Here is a 9,126-nt window from a genome sequence, read left to right as displayed (position 1 = left end):
TCCTCCGCCGGCTGCTGCTGCTCAGGAGTAGCCTGTACCTCTGCCAAGATTTTTGTTCAAGTTAACTCACAAATTTCAGCCTTACTAACTGATGTGCATTTTTTTTTTTTTTAATGTGTTTGGTAGAGGGTCTCCTACGCAACTCAGACTCATAGTGACCCTCCTGTTTTCAGCCTCCCAGGTGCTGGGATTATAGGCGTGCACCACCATGACTGGTCTTGGTGGCCAGCTCTGCACACCTGGGGCCGGGCCGGCACAGCATGTGGTGCGGGGGATCGAACCCTGGTCCCTGCGCTCGCCTAAGCAGGCACTTAGTCCACTGAGCTATCTCACTGGCCCGATTTTAGGACTATTTTTTAAAATAACCTTAAATCCTAATACTGGCCCCATTTTTTCAAAATGGAAATTAAAGATAGGAAATGACCTGGCTGTAATAAAGCCCGCACTCAAAATCTGTGTCTGTCTGCCTCTAGTCAGGGTTCTTCTGCATTGTATTCCACTTTCTTTTTATTTATTTATTTATTTATTTGTTTGTGTGTGTGTGTGTGTGTGTGTGTGTGTGTGGCCAGCTCAGCCCACCAGGGGGCAGGCCGGCTGGCATGTGGTGCTGGGGGATTGAACCGCGGTCCCTGTGCTTTGCTAAGCTTGTTCTAAGTAGGTGCTTTAGACCACTGAGCCATCTCACCAGCCCCTCCACTTTCATCAAGACTTAAATTATGGAAAACACCTAAGTCTAAAAGTACAGTTCAGTCTCAGGGTCCCAACGTGGACTTTGTGACCGGCAAGCACAGCCTTAGTGCCTGCTTTTTATCTCAGCTCTGCAGAAACACCTGGCAGACCCCTGGGCTGCTCAGCTCCCACTGTTCATTCTTCTGGTTCCAGGGTCCTCACAGGCTTTTAGGACCATCTTTCCCCATTCATGGCCAATGTGCTTTACACAAAGTTGGCCCTGTTCCCAGGCTCTAAGTGCATCAGATGTAATGCAGGCTACTATAATCACTGTATCCTACTCTCCGACCACCAGTGACTGACCGGGAGATGGCTATATGGTTAGAGCCCATGGAAAGGAATAAAACGTTTGCTGACCTTTCAGGAAAAAGCACACTCTTTTCAAACAGGCACACAGATGTGTGCCTCGCCCAGAGGAACCAGCTCAATAAAGATGCCAGCCCAGTCTGTTCAGGGAGCCTGCGGATGCCATCTGAGCCTCAGCTCAAACCATGCCAGAAGGCAATTAAGTCCCTTCTTGCATTAGTTAATCTGAGTTGGATTTTCTGTTGTTTACATCTGAGACACTCCTAAACTGACTGAATTCCACAACCTTTCGCTAACTCCCTCCTATTAACATTCTCTGGGGGGGGGGGCTGGGGAGATGGCTCAGTAGAATAAGTGCTTGCCTGGCAAGCACAAGGGCCTGAGTTCAACCCCCGGTTCCACAAAAAAAAGATAAAAAACCACATTAATATATCCACATAACAGTTAGGATAGATATATAGTTGCATTCTCTTAATGAATAGAATGATTTGTTCTAATGGTGTTTGTAAAAAGGATCTCAAGTCTGCATCTTGTACAGCAATTAACCACTAAGAAGAATATATGCAGTGTGTTATTTGTTGAAACTGTACTTCCGATTTGATTTGAAACTGTCTCATTGCTGTTTATCAATAAAATTTTGAAAAAATAATATATATATATCCACATAACGTTCTCTGGGCCTCCTTAGTCAGTGGACTACAAGCCCTTGGAGGCATGAACCATATCTTACTCAGTATGATAATCCTCAGCACCTAGCATAGTGTTCTAGATGAAGTATGTTTGCTAAGTTAAAAGCAACATCCCTTTTTTTTTCTCTCTCTCTTGAGACAGGGTCTAATTTAGTTACTTTTCTTGTTGCTGGGGCAAAATATTCAACACCTACAAGTTTGTTGTTGTTTTTTTTTTTTTTTTTTAAAGGAAAGGTTTATTTTAGCTCATAGTTTGTAGAGGTTTCAGTCCACAGTCAGCTGGCACCAAGGCAGAGTGGCACAGGACCAAGGAGGCACAGTCCGTGGAATGGGAGGCAGGAAGCAGGAAACCTGCCTTTCCTTTTTATCCCACCCCCACCCAGGGTGGAGCCTGTCTTCAGTAAATCCATTCAGCCACATGCAGAGCTCCGCTAAACCCATCAGTGGACTAATTCAGTAACATATACCCTTAATCCCAGCATCATACACCTTATATCAGCCAGCTCCAAAAAGCCCACATATGAGTCTGTGAGGTTTGGTAAGACATCTAGATAGAAGCCTAACAGGGTCTTACTAGGTTAGCCCAGGCTGGCCTTGAAATTCCAGTCTTTCCCCTTCAGCCTCCCTGGTGCTGGGATCACCACTAGCTAGAACACCCTTTTCTTCACTGCTATGTACAACAAGTATGAATCAAGTTTAAAATCTGCCTGGCAGTGAAAACTGACGGCCTTCTTCCTCAAACTCTCCCCTTCATTTTCTCCCATCATACAAACCACATTAGTCATTCCCCTTTTTTTGTTTGTTTGAGATAGGGTCTCATTATGTAGTCCAGGCTAGCCTCAAACTTACAGTGCTCCTCCTGCCTCAGCCTACCAAGTGCTAGGATTACAGGGGTACACCACCACGCCCAGAAAACAATTCTGTAGCCACTCTTCTTTCCACTAATGAAGCACATGGAAGTATGCCTTGCCCAGCCTACAAATCCAGCGTTCCTTTCCCTCCAGAAAAGTGCCTTCCACTGTCACAATAGATACCCCCAGACCTAAGTATTAATCGCACAAACTTCACCCATTAAAGACTCTCCACAGCCTTATGAAATGACAATTTACATATCCTGTATACCTATGTATAACAAGTGACAGAGAACCAATTAGGGATCAGAGAGGAGCCTCTGTAAGCAAATAAATCAACACACTGAAGAGTGAGAATTGACAGCTAGGAAGAGGTTTTAAAAAGTTACAAAATAGGGTCGGCCAAATAGCTCAGTGGATTAAAGTGCCTGTTTTACACAGACACAGAAACAGGAGTTTGATCCCTGGTTTAGCGTGCCGGCCCCGCCCCCAGGGTGCGCTGAGGCAGCGACTGAGCATGGAGGCGGCCTCCTGTAATCCCAGCTGTTTGGGAGGCTGAACACAGGTGGATCGCTACACTCCGATCTACGTAATGAGACCCTGTGGACCCTGTGGACCCTGTAGACCCTTACTAAAATTTAAAAAAAAACTTAAAAAAAAATAAAAGTAGCCCTTTGAGGGCCAGCCAGATAGCTCAGCGGATTAAAGCAACTGCTTAAGCAGACGTAGGAGCCAGGGGTTTGATCCTCAGCCTGCTGTGCTGGCCCCACCCGCGGGGCACACTGAACTGGCCTGCGCCTGTAATCCTAGCACTTGGGAGGCTGAAAACAGGAGGGTCACCACAAGTCCCATTTGTGTAGTGAGAGCCTGTGGATCCTGTACTAAATACATTTTTTTTAAAAAAGGCTAAGCGCCTGCTTTGCTAAGCACAGGTACCAAATTCAATCCCCAGTCCCACATGCTGTGCCAGCCCCACCCCTGGGGGCACACTGAATCCAGGGGTAGGTGCACACGCCTGTAATCTCATGGCTGAGGAGGCTGAGAACAGGAGAAACACTATAAATCTGAGCTGCATAGTGAGACCCTGTACCAATATGTAAATGGGAAAAAAAAGTAGCCTTAGGATTTTTTTCTCAAAATAACAAACAGCCCGAGATCAGTTAGTGAAGGCTATTAAATAGCCCTACTTATTCAAAATGGCCTAAGGACATCACTAAATGAGAGCCCAGGGCTATAACTGATACAAGCCTAAGGCATCAAGAAGATGCCATCGGGTCCTTCCGCCACAGCAACCATTGAAAAAGAGTAGCCATGGCCCTCCGCTATCCCATGGCCATGGGCCTCAACAAGGGCCACAAGGTGACTAAGAATGTGAGCAAACCGAGGCACAGCCGCCGCCGCGGACGTCTCACCAAACACACCAAGTTCGTGCGGGACATGATCCGGGAAGTGTGCGGCTTCGCCTCCTATGAGCGGCGCGCCATGGAGCTGCTCAAGGTCTCCAAGGACAAGCGCGCCCTCAAGTTCATCAAGAAAAGAGTGGGGACGCACATCCGCGCCAAGAGGAAGCGTGAGGAGCTGAGCAACGTGCTGGCCGCCATGAGGAAGGCAGCTGCCAAGAAGGACTGAGCCCCTCTGGAATAAAGCTTTGCAGAAAGTTAAAAAAAAAAAAAAAAAAGAAGATGCCAGCTGTGTCATAATTTTGACAAATGTTTTTCACCCAAAAAACATTTTGGTCCAAAAAGGAAGAAAACTGAACATTTCTACTGTGCCACACAAATCAAACCTAAAAATTTTCCTGGGGCTAAGACTTCACTTTCATCCTCACCTCTTTCAGCTGCTGTAATATAGCATTTTTAGCAGTTGCTACTATAGTCTTTGATAAGCAAAATATGGGAAAAAGAAGATATAGAAAAATACATTTATTTTTAAATTAAAATTTTATTGGTGTACTTTTGATATACATAATAATCACGTTCATCATGGGCAATTTGTACCTGTACGTGTTATATCTTGATTTTTTTCCCCACTCCCCTCGCCTCCCTCCAACCCCTCTTCCCTGAGACAGGGTCTCTTTAAATTACAATTCTCCTGCCTCAGCCTCCCAGAGTACTGGAATTATAGGCATGTGCCACTATGCACAGCTCTGAGCCCTTTTAAAAAATTTTTATCTTGAGACAGAGTCTCATAAAATTGCCCAGGCTGGCTCCTTCTTCAGCCTCTCAAGTATCTGGGATTAAAGGCATGAGCCATTGTAAACATTCTCGATTCTTTGTGGTGAGGAAAACATACCCTAACTTTGTAAAAGTTTACCCACATCAGTTTCTTCAAATCTTTCCCCAATCCTGCATTTAAATAGACCGAGGAAATTTTTATTTCTTATCAACTCCACCAACCTTTGGTGCTCCGCATCCCTGGGATAGTCTGAGGCTCACCAGTTCTTTCAGAAAAGCAGCTAAGGATCAACTTCTCCCATGGTCTCATTTCCCACACTCCTCCAGAGACCCTCTCAGACTCCCACAGTTCAATTCAACAGCTACAGCTACAGGTGCATTAGCAGACACAAGGAAGAGGTAAGGAACAGAAACACTTACCGAGCATAGGACCTGAATTCAGGCAGATGCCCACACTACTACCTGCTATACACACACCCACACACCCTTGGGATAACCTGAGCCAGCCCACACAACTGTCTTTGATCTGGAGCCAAAGTAGCCTAGAATCCCAGCTCAATTTCCAACAATGCTTCAATCTCAGCAACCTAAGCATTAAAAAACAAACAAACCAAAAACTTTCCTTGATTGTTAACATTTACTGGACACTACTCCTTATGAAGTACTGGTCAAACTAGGAATATATTAACCTCACAATAACCCAGTACTGAGATACTCTATTACAACTCTTTTTTTTTTTTAGTGGGGAGGGGTACTGAGGTTCTAGGATAACAGGTCCACAGTAGGTTTGGAACCCAGACTCGTTTATTCCAGAGCTGACATCTTTAGCCACAATGCTGACTGATCTCCCCAAACCCTCCAAGGCATCTGTGTGTGCCGGGAGCTGGGGAACCACTCCTTTCTCCCACGCGTAGAGAGAAAGAAAGGACACCGGAGAAGAGTTTCCATTTGCCCAGGTAGGGTTTCAGTTACATCTTTGATTTACCCGCTAAACTGCTGGCAAAACCAAAAGGGTTCTCTCTCTTGTCCGGAGCCAGCGGTCCCCAGCAGATACCACAAAAACCAGCTACTGGTCAGAGTCCTCGGTCCCCGAGGGGAGAGCCGCTAGGCCTTACCCCACCCTCCCGCGGCCTCCCGCGGACAAAGTGACCATCGCTGCAGAGGACACTGTCCCAGGCTGGCCAAGCCATTGCGCCCGGGCATCATTCACCATAAAGTGAGCAGGCGCACGATCCCAGCTGGACGACGGGGATGGGGGGGAACACACAATTAACGGGGGACAAAGGTTGCTGCGAGCCCCGCTCCACGCTGGAAGCAAGCAGGGGTCGGCCACCGAAAGCGGGACCGCACGGCTAGGGGCCCGGGAGGTGCCAGGGCCAGGGGGTCCAAGGGAGGCTAAGAAGAGGCAACCCTGCTTGCTACCTGTCTCTCGGGGCGGCCTTCCCGGGTACCCCGAATCTTGCCCAAACCAGTGAATGTGACAGCGTGGATCCGCTCCTCTGCGCTCACCTTCCACCAGGTTCCAGTCGCGCAGCCACAGAGCTCAGCGCACCGACACGCCCCCCTTTCATTCACCTGGCGCCCCTCTGGCGAGAGGCGGGGCAGCTGGCCAATCGCGGCGGCTCCTGGGCCCTGGAAGGCGGGCCCTTCGGCCAGCAGGTTTGTCAATGGCGCTGGCGCCCCTCCTGAGGATGCGCTTTGATGGCTCCAGTGTTCTCGCGGTGATGGGAGTTGTGGTCTCAGCGCAAGCTTTTCGGGTAATGATACAGTGGACAAGACTACAAGTACCAAGATGGCAAAAGGAGCATGGACCTGTGCGTGTAAAAAGCTGTATCTCGGTTTGGTCTGAGTCTCACTTGAAAGATCTGCCAAGGATTAGTGTCTTTGTCCAGAAAACTGAATGCACATCGTGGACAGTAACACTGCCTGGAGTGTAACAGCTGCTGTTTCTCAGTAAGCACACATGATAGGTACCTACCCGCGATTTCTGTAGAAATCAGGAAATTGGTGAAATGATTTGATCTACTTGTCAACAGGTTTTTGTTGCTCACCCACAATTCACTTTCACCGAGTAGTAGTTACAAGAGCTAAAAGACACACACTCTTTCCTTTCTAGGCTTTCAGGCTTTACATAAATTAGCGAAACAATTCAACAGCACTAGGAAGAAGTGCAAAATTACAGTACAGACATGTTCTGGAATAGCTGTGAAGAACGAACACCAGGCTACAGCTCTCCCCGCTGAGTTCTAACTGGGTATAGTAGCTTGCTAGGGCTTCCATAACAGTACCACCAACAGGGCAGTGTAAAGGGAAGATTATTGTCTTACAATTCTAGAGATCCAAAATCAAGGTGCAGGGGGCCGGTGAGATAGCTCAGTAGAATAAACACTTGCCTGGCAAGTGCAAGGTCCTGAGTTCAATCCCCAGTACTGCAAAAAAGAAAAGGAAGGAAGGAAGGAAGGAAGGAAGGAAGGAAGGAAGGAAGGAAGGAAAGAAAGAAAGAAAGAAAGAAAGAAAGAAAGAAAGAAAGAAAGAAAGAAAGAAAGAAAGAAAGAAAATCAAGATGTTGGCAGAGTTGTTGCAGAGTTGGTTCCTTCTGAGGTCTGTAAGGAAAAAGGTCCCTGTCTCTGCTTTGTGTTCACCTGGCATTTCCTTGTATAGTCTCAGTATCCAACTGTCTCCTTTTTTTTTTTGCCATAATTTTATTGATAAACAAATAGCAATGAGACAGTTTCAAATCAAATCACTAGGACAGTTTCAATAACACACTGCATATATTCTTCTTAGTGCTTAATTGCTGTACAAGATGCGGACTTGATATCCTATTTACAAACACCATTAGAACAAATCATTCTATTCATTAAGAGAATGTAACTATATATCTATCCTAACCACTTTGAATACACAGATACAAAATGGACATTCATCTGTATACCCTTTTTTTTGTTAAGTTCCATTATTTGAATATTATAGGTGTGTAAACTCACCAACTGTCTCCTTTTTAAAGAACACTGTTCTTATTGGGTTTGGGTTTACATCTTAGCTAATTACATCTGCAATGAACCTATTTCCAAAAAAGGTCACATTCTGAAGTACAAAGGGACGATGGGACCTCAACAAAGGAATGTTAGTAGGGACAATTCAAGTACAACAGGGAGAGGAGGTCTATATTTAAACACAGAACTAAAAAAGGAAGTAGGAAAGAATTAAAACAGGCAACAACAAAAAGTGATTCCATGACTACTTCAGGTTGTGGGTCAGGAATGACCTCTCTCAACTGCTGATCTTCAGCAGAGACCCTGATGAAGAGGAGTGAGTGATGCTCACAGGAGACAAGAGCATTCCAGGCAGGAAATGGATGAGTGCAAAAGCTCGAGAACAGACTGGAACCCTCACTGAGGTGAGGGAGGGAGTCACAGGTGGTCCAGCTTTCTGAGCACGCTGTGCTGTTTAAGCTATGCCCCTCTATACTACCCACCCTATACACTTGGAGTAATGGGAGGCTGTCGGGCATTTTTTGTTTTTTTGTAGTACTAAGAATTGAACTTACAACCTTGCATTTGCCAAGCAAGTGCTGTGCCACTGAGCTATATCCCTGGTCCAAATACTGTGTTGTTGACCTCATGCAATTCTTAATCATTTCTTGACAAGGAGCCCTGCTTTTCCACTTTGCACCTGAGCCTATGCATTCTGTAGGCCCAGGTAATAGGAAATGTGATGGGAAAGAGAGAGAGACCAGTGGCATACAGGCTTTAGGCCAAGTGAAAGAGTTTAGAATTTTTCAAAAATACAACAGGACAAGAAAAAGTGATTATTTATTTATTTATTTATTTATTTATTTTTGGTGGTACCAGGGACCAAACTCAGGACCTTACACTTGCCAGGCAGGTAATTATGCCGCTGGGCTATATCTCCAACTCCTTATTTTTAAAATTAATTTTATTGATACATTTTAGATATACACAGTGATCACATTCATTATTGGGAGTTTGTACCTGTGTGTGATATATCTTAGGGTTTTTCTGTGGCTAGTGGGAATCAAACTCAGGACCTCAGGCTTGCCAGGCAGCCGCTGTACCACTGAGCTATATCCCCAGTCCAAGAGAGAGCAATTATGGTCCCACTGAAAGATGCTATTGAAAGGTGATGCACAGTTTTAAACGTTCAAAGTGCACAAGCTGCTTTGTTACAATAAAACTACATGTGTACAAAAATAAAGAAGAAAAAAGGGGCTGGTGAGATGGCTCCGTGGTCTAAAGCACCTATTTAGAACAAGCTTAGCAAAGCACAGGGACCCCGTTCAATCCCCAGCACCATATGCCAGCCAGTCCCGCCCCCTGGTGGGCTGAGCTGGCCACACACAGACACACACAAATA

Source organism: Octodon degus, unplaced genomic scaffold (assembly GCF_000260255.1).
Source record: "Octodon degus isolate 3935 unplaced genomic scaffold, OctDeg1.0 scaffold00163, whole genome shotgun sequence".
NCBI lineage: Eukaryota > Metazoa > Chordata > Mammalia > Rodentia > Octodontidae > Octodon > Octodon degus.
This window is presented reverse-complemented; position numbering follows the sequence as displayed.